The sequence below is a fragment of the Chelonoidis abingdonii genome, chromosome 6, assembly GCF_003597395.2.
Source record: "Chelonoidis abingdonii isolate Lonesome George chromosome 6, CheloAbing_2.0, whole genome shotgun sequence".
NCBI classification, from domain to species: Eukaryota; Metazoa; Chordata; order Testudines; family Testudinidae; genus Chelonoidis; species Chelonoidis abingdonii.
Window position 1 is genome coordinate 43,936,468 of NC_133774.1, and position 14,463 is coordinate 43,950,930.

The window sequence follows — 14,463 nt, forward strand, 5'->3', positions numbered from 1 at the left end:
GCAGCCATGCTTCAGTAGTGTCCCTCATGTCTGGCGCACACACACCAAACTTGTCTAAATTCACTACCCTGTCTTCCTTCAAATCCCTACTTCTATTGTGAGCATTTGCCAACCAATAACAGCTAGGTAGATGGTCAATAGAAACTTCTGGCATTTACCTTATTTGTTTATTTGTATCCTAATTATATATTTTTTAAATTTAGCAGATGTGAAAACACCTAACTATGCACACGTTCTTATTAATGTTTTCTTTGTTCTCCTGATGGTTAATTGCACCCACTTCTTGAATCTTGTCTTACATAAATGGTAAGCTCTTTGTGGCAAGAACCACCTCTTTCTTCGTCTCTGAGCAGTGTCTAGCCTAGTGGGGCTCTGATCCTTATTAGGAACACTTCGCACTACAGTAATATAAATCAGTGCTAATAATATAATAATCATCTATGTCTTTCTGCTGAGAGTAATGTGAGCAATGCTGTAAAATACATTACTCTAAGACGCTTTGCCATTATATGGGAGGGTCAAATCAGAAGCTAAATTCTAACCCTTTCTTCATTATTGCTATTGTTTTGGCCATTGCATTCATTCCAAAGGATATACAGTAACTCCTCACTTAACATTGTAGTTATGTTCCTGAAAAATGCAACTTTAAGTGAAATGATGTTAAGCAAATTCAATTTCCCCATAAGAATTAATGTAAATGGAGGGGTTAGGTTCCAGGGCAGCTTCCCCTACTCTGCAAGCATCAGAGGCGGGGGGTTCAACCCTCAGCCCGCCAACTCCAACCCTTCCCCCAAGTTCCCATCCTAGACCCACCTCTTCTCCCCCCCAAACTCCTGCCACTTTACTTTTCATGCTGCATCCTGGCTCCTCCCTCCTCCCTTCCAAATGCCACAAGCCGGCTGACTGCCGATTTGGGAGGCAGGGGAGGGATGGGGGAGGTGTGCCAAGTCCTCGCTCCTCCCTCCTGCCCGGGCAATCAGCTAGCTTGCGGTTTTAGGAGGGAGGGGGGAGGAGCGAGGACTTGGCGCAGGCTCTCCTGCCCTTCCCCCTCGTCTCCTGCCCGGGAAATCAGCTGGTTTGCAGCATTCGGGAGGCAGGGAAGGGAGGGGGAGCCTGCGGACTGAGTCCTCGCTCCTCCCTCTCCCTCCTGCCTCCAAAATACTACAAGCCAGCTGATTGCCAGGGGCAGGAGGAGGGGGAAGGTGCTGATCCGTGGGGTCTGCGAGCGGGCGGGAGGTGCTGTGAGAAGGTGGGGGCGTAGGGAGGCTGCCAGCTGTGGAGAAAGCAAGCAGCCAAACAGTGTAAAAGTGGAGCATTGCACAACTTTAAATGAGCACATTCCCTAATTGATCAGCAATGTAACAATGAAACAACGTTAACCGGGACGACCTTTGGAGTGAGGAGTTAGTGTACCTGGGAATCCTCCTGATGTAAGAGAATACCTTGGTGGTGAACAGTCTGCACTGCAGTCTAGCTCTATGTCACCATCCTTTCTCACCCCACAATGGGATATGTGGCTGGGAAATAGGGGACATAGCTGAAGCACCTCTATGCTTCAGTATTACTGGCTACCACAATTGCCCCTGGAGGCTGTGGACAACTAGGCATATGTTACAACTGTCTTGAGGCTGCTTTAATTTATGCCAAGAACTGTATCAGTTTTTGTCAGGTCCTACAAGCCAAGGGCTAAAAAGGAGTCAGCATACAGTCACCTTCATGGAGTGCGAATCACAACTGGAGTCTGGGTCTTTATACAAACCAAAAAACATGATGTTTACCGGCTTTTCTCTTTAGAAATGACTTGCTAAACTGAAGGCAAAACACAGTTTTCCATGGGTAGAGTCATAAGAGTGCAACTGAACACTAATAATTTAATCCATTCCTAGCTCTACATTCTAGAACAGTGGTTTTCAAATCGTAGGTCGCGACCCAGAACTGGTTTGCGGAATGGAAGGGATTGGGTCACAGCTAAGGCAGGCTAGTCCCTACCTGTTCCAACACTATGCTGTGCCCCAGAAGCGGCCAGCAACAGGTTTGGCTCCTAGGTGGCAGGAGGGTAGGGGGCCTGAGCACCGGCTCCGCATTCCCATTGCCTGGGAACCAGCCAATGGGAGTGGGGAGGCAATGCCTGTGGGGGAGAGCCACGTGGAGCTGCTTGCACGCCTCCACCTAGGAGCTGGAGCTGCAGCTGACTGCTTCTGGTGCGCAGTGCAGTCTGCGATGTCAGGACAGTCGGGAAGCCTGCCTCTGCACCTTGGCTGAATCGCTGACTGGGAGCTGCTGAAGGTAAGTTTGTGCCCCAATCCCCTGCCCCAGACCTGAGCCCCCCCCCAACCTGGAGCCCCCTCCTGTACCCTAAACCCCTCATTCATGGCCAAACCCCGCAGCCCTCACCCTAACCCTCTGCCCCAACCCTGAGCCCCTCCCACACCTCAAACCCCTCATCTCCAGCTCTGTTGGGTCATGGGCATAAACAATTTTCTTCAACTGGGTCACCAAAAAAAAAGTTTGAAAACCACTGTTCTAGAATGTCCACACCTAAAAAAAGTACTGAACAACATCCTGGGGTGACACTGCAGTTCTAGACTGTGTTTAACTGTGATTCTAATCTGAGATGTATCTCTGTTAAAAAGACACTCGAGGTATAATGCTTATAGTCTCTTCATTGTTCTTGGATGCAGGGCCGGTTCTAGCCATTTCGCTGCCCCAAGCCATTTCTGCCGCTCGCCGGTACTGCAGCTTCGGTGGACTCCCGCAGGCGTCCCTGCGGAGGGTCCGCTGGTCCTGCGGCTCCGGTGGACCTCCCGCAGGCGTGCCTGTGGATGCTCCACAGGAGCGTTGGGACCAGCGGACCCTCTGCAGGGACACCTGCGGGAGGTCCACCAGAGCCGCGGGACTAGCGGACCCTCCATAGGCACGCCTGCGGGAGGTCCACCAGAGCCGCCTGCCACCCTCTCGGCAACCGGCATGGCGCCCCACGTGGCATGCCGTCCCAAGCACGTGCTTGGCGCGCTGGGGCCTGGAGCTGGCTCTGCTTGGATGCATTTTTCTTAGGGCCTGTTCTGCAAACTCCATTTGTTAAACATCCAGAGTTTTAGCACCATTCAAAACTCAGTAGTTCAAGGTAGGTTTAAGCTTTGGGGAGACTTGAAGCAGGAGAGGAAAAGGAGCTTGGGATCAAGACTTCTAAAGTATTGATTTTTTTCTTTGTTGATTAGCTAATCTGACAATGCATGAAGCCCAGGATAACACTGAAAAAATGGCTCCACTCATCACCACCACCACCAGTACTATTTGAGGGAAAGGATGGGTCTTATGGTAAAGAACAGGATTGGGAATCAGGAATTCCTAACTTCATCATCTGCTTACTGTGTGACTTTGGACTCTGCTCAAGTTTTCTCCTGTAATAAATTTCTGCTAATATATAATATTTGTTGAGAGCCTCCAATGGAGTTGTTACAGGAATGCTAAGTATGACTCCAGTGCTTAATTTGTAACTGATGCTGCAAACCCAGAGGTGCCAGGCTATGAACTGCCAAGCCTAGAGATGCCAGGGCTCAGCTGTGGTAAGCCCTGGCAAAAATTGAGCACTGTATGACACTGATCTTGCCATTGGACCTACATGGGAAGGTTTCTGAGCCTATGCAGATCCCTGTTGAAATAAATGCAGCTCTGAATGGGCACAGGAGTCCACCTGTGATGATCTCATCATACGACTGGGTCCATATTGTTATTATAGATGGTTCAGTATAGAAACTATGCTTTATAAACAAAGAGAAAATATATTTAAAAAATGACAAAAAGATGCAGATAGGAATCTAGTGGGAGTTTCAAAACTGCCTAGATGTCTAACTCCTGGGAATTAAACAGTTTAGTGCTTTTGAAAATCCCACTAGGCACCTATACGCAGCATCTTTAGGCATCAGATCTTTAAAAATCTGGCGCAAAGTTACTTAAAGTTAGAGAATGTTACAAGCATGATGAGCACTACAGTGTACTTTGCCATATTAAATGGTATCGAATGGGTAATCCAATCACAACAAATTGTTGGTGGCTAATTTGATTGTTTTAAAGGGCAACAATCCACCTGAAAAATCCTATTTCCATGGGAATTATTTGTACATATTATTGCTACAAATCATACTTACTACTCTTGTCATAAACAGATAGTTAAGGGTTAATGTCTCTTTTACCTGTAAAGGGTTAAGAAGCTCAGTAAACCTGGCTGACACCTGACCAGAGGACGAATGGGGGGACAAGATACTTTTCTTGGTGGAGGGAAGTCTTTTGTTTGTGCTCTTTGTTTTGGGGGTTGTTTGTTCTTGAGACTAAGAGGGACCAGATGTCAATCCAGGCTCTCCAAATCTTTCTGAATCAGTCTCTCATGCTTCAAACTTGTAAGTAATAGCCAGGCAAGGCATGTTAGTCTTATTTTTGTTTTCTCAACTTGTAAATGTTCCTTTTTGCTGAGAGGATTTTACCTCTGTTTGCTGTAACTTTGAACCTAAGGCTAGAGGGGGTTCCTCTGGGCTATATGAATCTGATTACCCTGTAAAGTATTTTCCATCCTGATTTTACAGAGATGAGTTTTTACTTTCTTTCTTTAATTGAAAGCTTTCTTTTAAGAACCTGACTGATTTTTCCTTGTTAGATCGGAGGATTGGATCTGGATCACTAGGGATTGGTGGGGGAAGAGGGGAGATGGTTTTATTTCTCCTTGTTTTAAGATCAAGGGATTTGGTGAAGTCCCTTCAAGCAACCCAGGGAGGGGAAAGTTTTGGGAGGACAGAGAGTGCTCCAGACACTGGAATTCTGGATGGTGGCAGTGTACCAGATCTAAGCTAGTAATTAAGCTTAGAAGTGTCCATGCAGGTCCCCACATCGGTACCCTGAAGTTCAAAGTGGGGAAGGAACCTTGACAACTCTGAATTAAATACATGTTTCTCTATTATTTTGTCTGTCTGCTTTGTATGTAGTGAATTTCAGGGTTCTAGTTGAAAGTGTATGCCCTTGCAAGATTCTGCTAGAAAGCGTGAGGCCCCGTTTGTGCAGGACACTGGTGCAGCCCCAGCACAGGAGTCTGCAGGTGGCTCCAGTATCAACAAAGCTGAAACCCAAGAGGCAGTAGGTAGTAGTGTGCATGGAGACTTAAAAAAAACAATTGTGCAGGGATTGATTGGGACCCAAACCTCTTACCACAACACAAATAAATTAATAAAATAACAACACTAGGAGACCTGTAGGAATGGGCCTGAGAATGTTTGGGTCTCGCCAAAAAGGCCTTTCAACAGAGAGGGATTTTGAAAGGATTTTTTTAAAATATCAGAACACTAACTTTCTATCAGAAAGTTTAATATACTGTACTTGGCCTGTTTATAAATAGTCTGGTTGACAGCGTCCCTTTGGTAAGATCCCAGCCCGTGTTCACAAATGAGCCCCAGCTGGTTTGAAAGAACTTGCTGGCTTCAGATACCTTGCATCTTGCGTGAAGGTGCAAAGAGACAGATCTTCTGGCTCTCCCGCCCCCCTTTTCTCCTGTTTAGCTGGTTGTTTCTCCTCTCGCTCCCCTCCTCCTTCCCGGCCTCGCTCCCTCCTTTCCCCACTTCTCCCTTTCCCCGTTACCTGCCGCTCACGTCGGGCTCTTGGCCCAGGAATCATCTTTGCAGGCCCCACCCACCGCCGTCCTTACCATTGGCTCTGCGGTCTGCCCGTCTCCCCCTTCCCCCGTCCCGGAGGCAGGTTCGCGGGAGCTGCGGCAGGCTCGGCGAGTCTCCGGGTGCCTGGGAGAGGAGCCGCCGCTGGCCTCGAGAGCTCGGAGCTCTGGTCTTACGCGCCGCGGCGGCGCCCCAGCAGCGGGGGCAGGGACTCCCCGGGTCTCGCAGCCAACGCGCCATGTAGCTCCTGCTGCCCCGTACGGCGCGAGGTGCTCTGGGGCCGCGGGTGGCTGCTTCCCGGGGGAGCATGTAGGCGCCGGCGGCCGGGGGCTGAGCCGGTTCCTCACCGCGGCGGCTCCTGTTTGCTCGCAGCACTTGGCGGCGATGGGGGAGAAAGTTTCGGCCGCTCCGGAGCGGCTGCGGGGCGGCGGCCGGATCGTCTCGTCCTGCTCAAGCTCTTCGGACTCCTCCTCGGGCTCCTCAACTCTCTCGGAGGAGGGGGACGCCGGCTTGGCCCGGGACCGCCCCGGCGGCTGTTCAGACGCGGGGCGGCAGGCGGCGGCTCCACGCGGGGCGGAGCGGCAGGAAGCCGGGCGGTGGCTGCAGAGCGAGGAGGCGGCAAGCTCAGGTGGGGAGCAGCGGGGGCAGCAGCAGCAGCTTCGGCCGGAGAGCGACGCGTCGCTGGAAGAACAGGAGGAGGAGGTGCGGTTCATCCCGGCGAAGGGGCCTGGCCAGGTGCAGGGGGTGGTGGCCGTGGGGGTGGCGGACAGGGGTGTCGCCCTGAGGTTAAAAGCGCGCTCTCCTGCTGCGGGGATTTCCCGGCAGGATCCCGGGTGCAGCGTGGCATCCCCGGGTCAGTTGGCTGCAGAGATGATGGAACAATTTGTGTAGCGGGGCTGCTGAGAGCCATTGAACCGAACTGTAAAAACCCTGTATTTGATGGAAACCACTTGAGGAGGGGGTGTGTGTTTGCAGCGTGCTTTGATGGATGCGGGGAGTTGAACTTGCTTCTCTGCTCGTGTCTGCCTCTGAAAGGAGAGCTTGGGCTGAGACTAGCAAACCTTTCCCCAGCACGTTGTTCACAGGGGTCCTCCTACCCCGGTTCACTTGTTCCACGCAGGATTCTTATTTGTTCCTTTTGCTAAATGTTTATTTTTTTAAAAAGGGGAAAAACTTCCTGATCCCCAGCACCCTCCTTTCTTTCCTTCCTGGAACGATCCAATACGATCTCACCATAATGCTGCTATAAAATGAACTCTTCAGTGTCAAATGGAAATTATGGGTTAGCCTTTAAATTACACTAATCTGCCTGGAAGAGCTAATACCATATTTTAGTGGATTATGGTGTGGGTTTGTGAAGACAGATCTGTTGGATGATATATGTGTACACATGGGTTTTTAAAATTGATTCGTAGCCTATTTTCTAATTATTTTAAAGGCATTTGGACTGTTTTCAGGGTTGGGACTATACCTGTATGCATTGTATAGTGTTTATATGTATTGGAATGCTCTGGTTCCATAGAACTTCATAATACCTAGTTTGGAATCGTATGGTTTTATATGCTGTCACTGGGCAGTCTGTGCTCTCTCTTAGCCTGATGGCTCACAAACTTCTTTTGATAAGAATTTGTCCAGAACATCCTGATGCAGGTTACCTTCTCTGTGACTTCATCCTACACCTTCCTGTGGCTATGGCTGGGATTGACCAGGAAGGCTAAGGGTGTATCTTCGTTGTTAAATTAGCTTGAGTTAGCTATGCTCAGGTTCACTCCTGTTGAGATAGCCTAGCCCATAAGAGCTTAAGAATGATCTGACCCAGTATGACCAATGTGGCTGGTGCCAGATGCCTGAGAGGGAATGAACAGAACAATTATCAAGTGATCCATCTCCTGTTGTCCAATTCCAGCTTCTGGCAGATGGAGATCTAGGGACATGTAAGGTATGTCTGCGCTGCAGTTAGACACCCGCAGCTTGCCTGTGTCAGCTGACTCGGGCTGAGAGGCTGTTGAATTGCAGTGTAGATGTTTGGGCTTCTGCTGGAGTCCAGGCTCTAGGACTCTGTGAGGTAGGAGAGTCCCAGAGTTTGGGCTGCAGCCTGAGTCCTGAACCTCTATGCTGCAATTAAACAGTCCCTTAGCCCGAGCCCTGCAATCTCAATCCAGCTGAACAGGCCAGCTGCAGGTGTCTAATTGCAGTGTAGACATACCCCAGAGCATAGCGTCGAGTCCCTGGACTCTGACCAATTGGTGGATCTATCCTCCATGAACATACCTAGTTCTTTTTTGAACCCTGTTATACTTTTGGCCTTCACAGTATCCTCTGACTGAAGTTAGAGCAGGCACACTGAAATAACATTTGAGCTGCAGAGTAGCTTCTTCCGCTCTGGGTCTTTGGTGGCAATTCAACGGTGGGGGTCCTTCTGCCCCAGGACCTGCCGCCGAAGTACCCCGAAGACCCACGGTGGGGAGTCCTTCCGCCCTGGCACCCGCTGCTGAAGGCCCCAAGCCCCCTGAATCCTCTGGGTGGCCCTGGTGGTTAAGAATTGGTTAAGGGCAGCACTCCAGTTAAAACCTTCAGCTAATGCTGTTAGCGCTGTTAACACAATGTTAGCAGGCCCTAAGAGAATTAGGCGCAAAACTTCCATTGAAATTCAGTGGAAGATGAGTGCCTAACTGCCGTTCTGGAAACTCCAGCCTTCCCTAAATAATTCTAGGGCAGAAGAAAATAAACAAGTGGAGCAATAGCCACAGAGAACATATTTGAACACCTGCTCCCTCTGCATTAAAGCCATTTTATCTGCAGTCTGTTTTCTTCTTTGCATGTGTAAGATTTTATCTCCCCTGGCTGCTAGCAGCCATGTACCACTTTTCATGCCAGGTCACTTGCTGTTTGGTTCTGCTCTCCTTTTGCATTTGCTAGCCCACTAGTTTTGCTGTTGTCAGCAGAATTGCTCATGGTTGAATTTCAAAGTGAAGAAACACTTAAAGCAGCGTGTTAAGACTTCATTTTCTATGCAGGGACCCACATGTGGAGAAGATAGGGGAGTTCTGAAACCAACTTGCATGCTCACTTGAAGCTTTTCAAAAAGCTGGATGTTCATTACATCTTGCATAGTTGGGGAAGTCCTGCTGATTGGTCTTGTCCCATTAGTTTTATTTTTGTTACTTTTAAATACATTCAGAGTTTGAAAAGCTTACTGGACTTCCCTCTGGTTAGGAAGAGAAGGATGCCAGTGAGGTGCAGAAATAGTGCCTTGGTAGGAAGGTTAGATTTCTTCTCTCCTGCTCCCTCCTCCTCAATCTCAGCTTCAGGGAAAGGAAGTGCTTGACAGTGATAGTCTTGTTAAGTGCATACTACTGCTAGGAAAACCTGTGAGCAGCAGGAGAGGTAGGATAGCTGTCAGCAGACCCAAGAAGACAGTGCTGCCTCAGTTCACACTTTTGTAAAGTTATTTTTATAACCATAACGTGAAATTTTAAATTTAAAAATAAAAATAACTTTTAAATTCTGTAGTATCTAGTGTCTTAGATTTCCTGCTGCTTGTGAGTAGAACTCGGTGAATAATTGAATTTTTTTTTTTTTTGGTAGCTTAGCAGTTATGTGCACAAAAAAAAATTGTGTTCAGTTGACCCCGAACTGTAAATTTCAAAAAATTGCAGCAAAAAAGTTGACTTAAAAACATTTCAGGTTTAAATGAAACATTCATTTAGCTTTGGGGTATTTTTAAGAAAATATAAAGCAAAGGAAATGAGAGGCTGAAATAGTTGGAGGAGGAGGAAGTGCTGCCCTCCTTATAACTTTTAGCTCTGTGGTTAGGAGGCTCTCTTGGGATGAATTCCTCATCTGCCCAATGTGGAGCAAGGGTTGGACTTGAGTTTCACATTTCTCAGGTGGATGCCCTAACTACTGGGCTACAGAATGTTCTCTCAATCTCTACTCTTGAAACCGTTTCATGGCATATGAAGAATTAAGCAACAATTGGAGCAGGGACTTGAATTTGAGTTTCTCCCTTCTCAGGTGAGTGTCCAAACCACCAGGCTGTCCGGTAACCTGGGGTATGTGTGTGTCAGGCTGTCCTGCTGAAGCTGTTCCACATTGTTTAAAACGCTTGAATAGTCATTGGACTAGAGAGAGGGAGAATAATTCCATAGCCTGGAGCTTCTGTGTGGCTGAAGGGAAAAGAATGAATGCGAGAGAGGCAGGGCTTGCCCCATTTTCTTTTTCACTATGCCTCTCATCTCCTGTGCACTGGCTCTTCTCTCTGCCAGAAAGTGGCTGGGAGCAGGGGATCATAGTTTGTTTTGTTAAACTTATTGAAACAAATGGTACCAAACATCAAAAGTGAGTAGTCATTTTGTTTCTGAATACTTGTCCATCTTTCAACAAGAAAGAAGCCGTGTAGTTTATAGGCGAATAAATTTTCAGACTTTGACTGAACTGCTGGAGATTGAGCTTACATACAATGTGAGATAATCATTGAATTTGAAGCTAATTACTGTTGATTCTACTATGAGTTCCTGAATCACCTAGATAACTGGGAACACTCCTGCTTGTCAGAATACTACCGCAGCTTTTCAGCAGGAGTGCACTACTTCGCAGTAAGAATAACTGTTTATTATAATTCTTTCTTTGGCTAAAATGGTTAAAAAAGCTTCTGAAAAACCCGCCTTCTCCCAAATATACAAACCCAACCCTTGTTACTGTGCTTGATTGACCTTTTACATGAGAAAATTGGTAAATTACCTTTGTAAAGTAAAAAATGTGTTCTTTGTAACTGAGACTTGGTATTCAGATATCAGTCTGATTTGAGTTCTATTTTCAAGGTTATTAAAACCCAAAATGACTGGGTTTCTACTGAAAACATAAACTGACTTCTTAGAGTTGCTTATACTCAATAAAATACATTCTTTGGAAACAGTTTTTCCGCCCAGTTGTCGTGATTCCTGTATCTCAAGTCTCTTGTTCTGTATAATTAAGGACACAGGAGAAAAACTACTGTACTAAGAAACAGCTCTTTCATCTTGTAACCCACATGCTCTGTACTGTAGCATTTGTCAAGGCCATATCTACACTAAAAAGTTAGGTGGACATAGCTATGTTGCTCAGGGGGTGTGAAAAATCCACACCTCAGAGCAGTGTAATGAAGCAGACCTAACCCCTGGGGTTGACAGTACTAAGTTGATGGAAAAATTCTTCCGGTGACCTAGCTACCACTTCTTAGGGAGGTGGATTAACTACAGTGATGGGAGAATCCCTCCCATCACTGTAATGAATGTCTACGCTGAAGCATTGCAGCTGTACTGCTGTAATGGTTTGTGTAGACATAGCCTTAGTTTTTCCAGGAGGGGAAGAGAAGCTGTGAGGAGGAGTCCTGGATCTTAGTTGGATACTCTTTTTGCATAGGTGCAGAGGGCAGTGTAGGGCAACTCAGCTAGAAAGACCCAGAACAGAGTATGGTAGTTATGCTCATTAGTTGTTCTGTGGTTGTACATTATGAGCAACCCTCTTGTCAGGTCATACCTTAGTTATCCTCTGAGAGTTGAGCCAGGGGATTGGGGAAAGGTTATAAATAGAAGAGTTAAAAACAGGCCTGTATAGATTGACACAGGACCAAGCATTGTGTTTGCTTTGAGGGCTGGGTCCCAGTCCCTGTACCACTTTGGATACAGGTAAGTTCTATTTCAGTTTTATTTACTAGGGAAACCCTCCATTAGCATGATATTTGGTCCACCACAGTGTGTTTTATGGAACTGCCTGTGGAATTTGTTTTGTTATTAGCGCATTGCTCTAAACTGGGATTCTGTTTTAGAGAGAATGGGGTAGCACTTTGTGAATTCTTGCCTGACTTAGCCAGGCTTATGAGGAGATATGGTACCCTGCAGTTGAGAGGATCAGTCAGCTATTAATTCCAGGACTGGGTGGCCACTAGTTGTGAAGCTCCCCAGGCTGTTCATTTGCGGACAGGGTGCTGAAGTGTTTGAAAGAGGCTGTCATTTCTCAGCTCCAAAGAGTCCAGGTGACACACACTATGTAATATAGTTACCTCTGAAGACTCAGAAATCATGTCTGAGAAGGGATCAGAGGGCAATGTGTTTTGATGTGTGTGCTAATGTATAAAAATACTGTGCTGAAACCTTTTATTTGAAAATATATGTGCATAAAAGAGAAACAAAAGGGGGAAGTCTTTATAAGCTACACCAGTTGATTTTTCTATCCAATAGATTTTGTTTAAAAGTTATTTTTAGTATTCCAAATGCTGTTTACAACATTTTATACTATTTACAATGTGTTTTATATGCATTAAATCTTTGTTATACTAAGGACTGTGTGGTGCTCTCTCTTTGATTGGGAACTATGAACATCCGTTTATCCGGGTTTTACATTCAACAACTCTGAGGTTGAACTTTGTGTAACCTTTTTAGAAAGCACTGCAAGACAGCTCTGGCCTGTGCATCAGCAAAGGGTTTAGCTGAAGTGCTGGAAGAAGGGAGTGGGTGGAGGGGGGAGGTGAAATAGATTTATACAGAATATTGTCTGAACATCCTCTGCGTCAGTTCCAGTATAAAAATCACTTGCTTTGAAAATTATTGTGACATCATGTGAGAAATGTGAACAAGAGTAGATGGATTTCTGGAAAACCAAGATTCTATCATGAAGCCATTGATATTGTGGAGCAGCACCCACCTCTCTCCCTCCCCTCCCCCCCGGAAAATAGTTGTTTGTAAACTGTTTTTTTTGTAGATTTGTCATCTGAAATGCATAACACTCTAGTAGGTACATACCTATGTCATTCCAGATTGCCATCTCTTAATGCAGCATTGTTGGCTGTGTCCTTAAATATGAATAATGTACATGTTTTGCTATGCTGGAGTGTAGCATAAGTCTTTTTTAACAATATGAATGATCTACTCTGAAGTATTTTCAATGGAGATGTTACATGATTGACGCCAAGGCATATCACTCTTCCCTAACCAAGTGAAGTGGTGGTATTTTGCCTTTCCTTTATTTCTTCCCCAACTTCCTTAAAAATAAAAACTATTACGGACAGGTTCGGTGTCTGGAAGAGACACCAATTATACAGGTCCTTGCATTGTTTTAGTAATGTGTTTTTAGTCTTTGGCACTGATGGAGCACGCGCCATTTCAGCGCATCCTGAACATGTCTTCTGCTCAAAGATGAACTGCGTAATTATTGGAAAGTGAGTTAAGAGTCATAGATAGAGATGCCACAATGAAATACTATTCTCGCTGCCAGGTAGAGCTGGAATTTAACAAGATAGTTTTGTGTCAGAAAATGCCGATTCATCGACCTGAACACTTTTTTTTTTCTTGGAAAGGGGCATTTTCAATGAAGCTTTCATTGGGAAGATGTCTCTGGTCCAGGATATAATTGTTGTTGAAAACCAGGGAGATCCACCCTATAATAGTCATAGCCCAGTGGATATGGCGTTCATCCAAGATACAGATGACACAGGCAAGCTAAGTTCAAGTGCCTGCTCAGCCTTGTTCAGAACACTTGTGAATCTGGATCTTACCCTAACCATCAGGCTGTTGGCTACTCCAGCGCGTGAGTCTCTTCTGTTTGGAGCTGTTTCAGTCTGAATAAATATTCATAGGCTCAGGGAGATCAAGGATGTGAACTTGGTTCTCCCATGTCTCCTTCATCTCATGTGAGTGCCATAACCGCTGGACAGTTGGCTCTGTGGGGTGGGGTGTCTTTCTCTGTTCTTATACCAACTTTGAAATATCTCGCTTTTGTCCTAAAGTGAAATGGGAAACTTCAAAATTGTGAAAATTCTCACAGGATGGGAAAACCATTTCCCAGCCCGCTCTGGTACTAGGTTTTTGAATATTTTTAGTGGGGTTATTTAAAAATTAATGTTTTGCTTTGTTGTTACCTTCTCAAGTATATAGCACTGTCTCAACATTCATGTAAACAACTCTTTTTTCCATTTTGTCCTTAACATTAGAAATATTTAGTACTTCCCTTTCTTTGCTGGAGGGTCTCGTCAAGAACTTTGGATGACTCTTGGTGATGCCACACAAAGACATAACCTGAGCTTCTGTCTCCTCAGTGGCATGAGTGCTGAAGAGACTGATTGATTCTTACACTTAAGGCTTTGTCTACGCTGGCAAATGAAAGACACAACTTTTGTCATTCAGAGGTGTTAACCTCCTCTTCTCCCCTCCCCGCCCCCCGACAAGTTTTGCTGACAAGTGCTGGTGTGAATAGGGCTTTGCTTCTGCCGACAAAGCTAACACCACTTGTTGGGGGTAGAAGTTTTTTGTTGGCCAGAGAACTTGCTCTTGCTGACAAACAGCGGCTACACTGTGCATCTTTTAGTAGCATGGCCGTGGCGGCACAGCCGTGTTGCTAAAAGCTGCATAGTATAAACATAGCCTCAGCTGCAGCTCAGTTTACACTTCCATGTGCCAGAACTGTTTAGCTCTTTTCCTTGTTTGCTGAAGGACCTTAAGAGGACCTGATATTTCTAATCTTAAAAACAAGATTTTGAGATAAGCTGTCTACATCATAAAGAAGCAATTAAAGGGCCATAAATTTGTTTTGTTTTTTTTTTTTTATTTGGTGAGCAAGAGGAAATTGTGCTGAGATTACCATTGATGTCCATAGAACTAGTTCTAGCTCTTTTTCCAGTAGTAATGCAAGTAATCCAACTAAACAGTAATTTTAATAATACTGGGCCTGATCTTGGGTCAAGAGCCTGTAACATCTGAGTGATAACTGGGAATTCTTCAGTAATTAATATCATTAATACATAATCTATAGATCGGGCTTCAGCATCCAGCAG

General features: G+C 45.8%; 1 protein-coding gene across 2 annotated transcripts in view; it reads left to right on the forward strand.

Annotated features, from left to right (window-relative positions):
• Positions 1 to 6,339: 6,339 nt before the first annotated feature.
• MAST4 (microtubule associated serine/threonine kinase family member 4) overlaps positions 6,340 to 14,463 on the forward strand; it is a 474,263-nt gene continuing 466,139 nt past the window's right edge. For both annotated transcript variants that reach the window (XM_075066982.1, XM_075066983.1), the window contains exon 1: positions 6,340 to 6,356. The gene's annotated coding sequence lies outside the window, so the exon portion shown is untranslated. The remainder of the gene's footprint in view (positions 6,357 to 14,463) is intronic.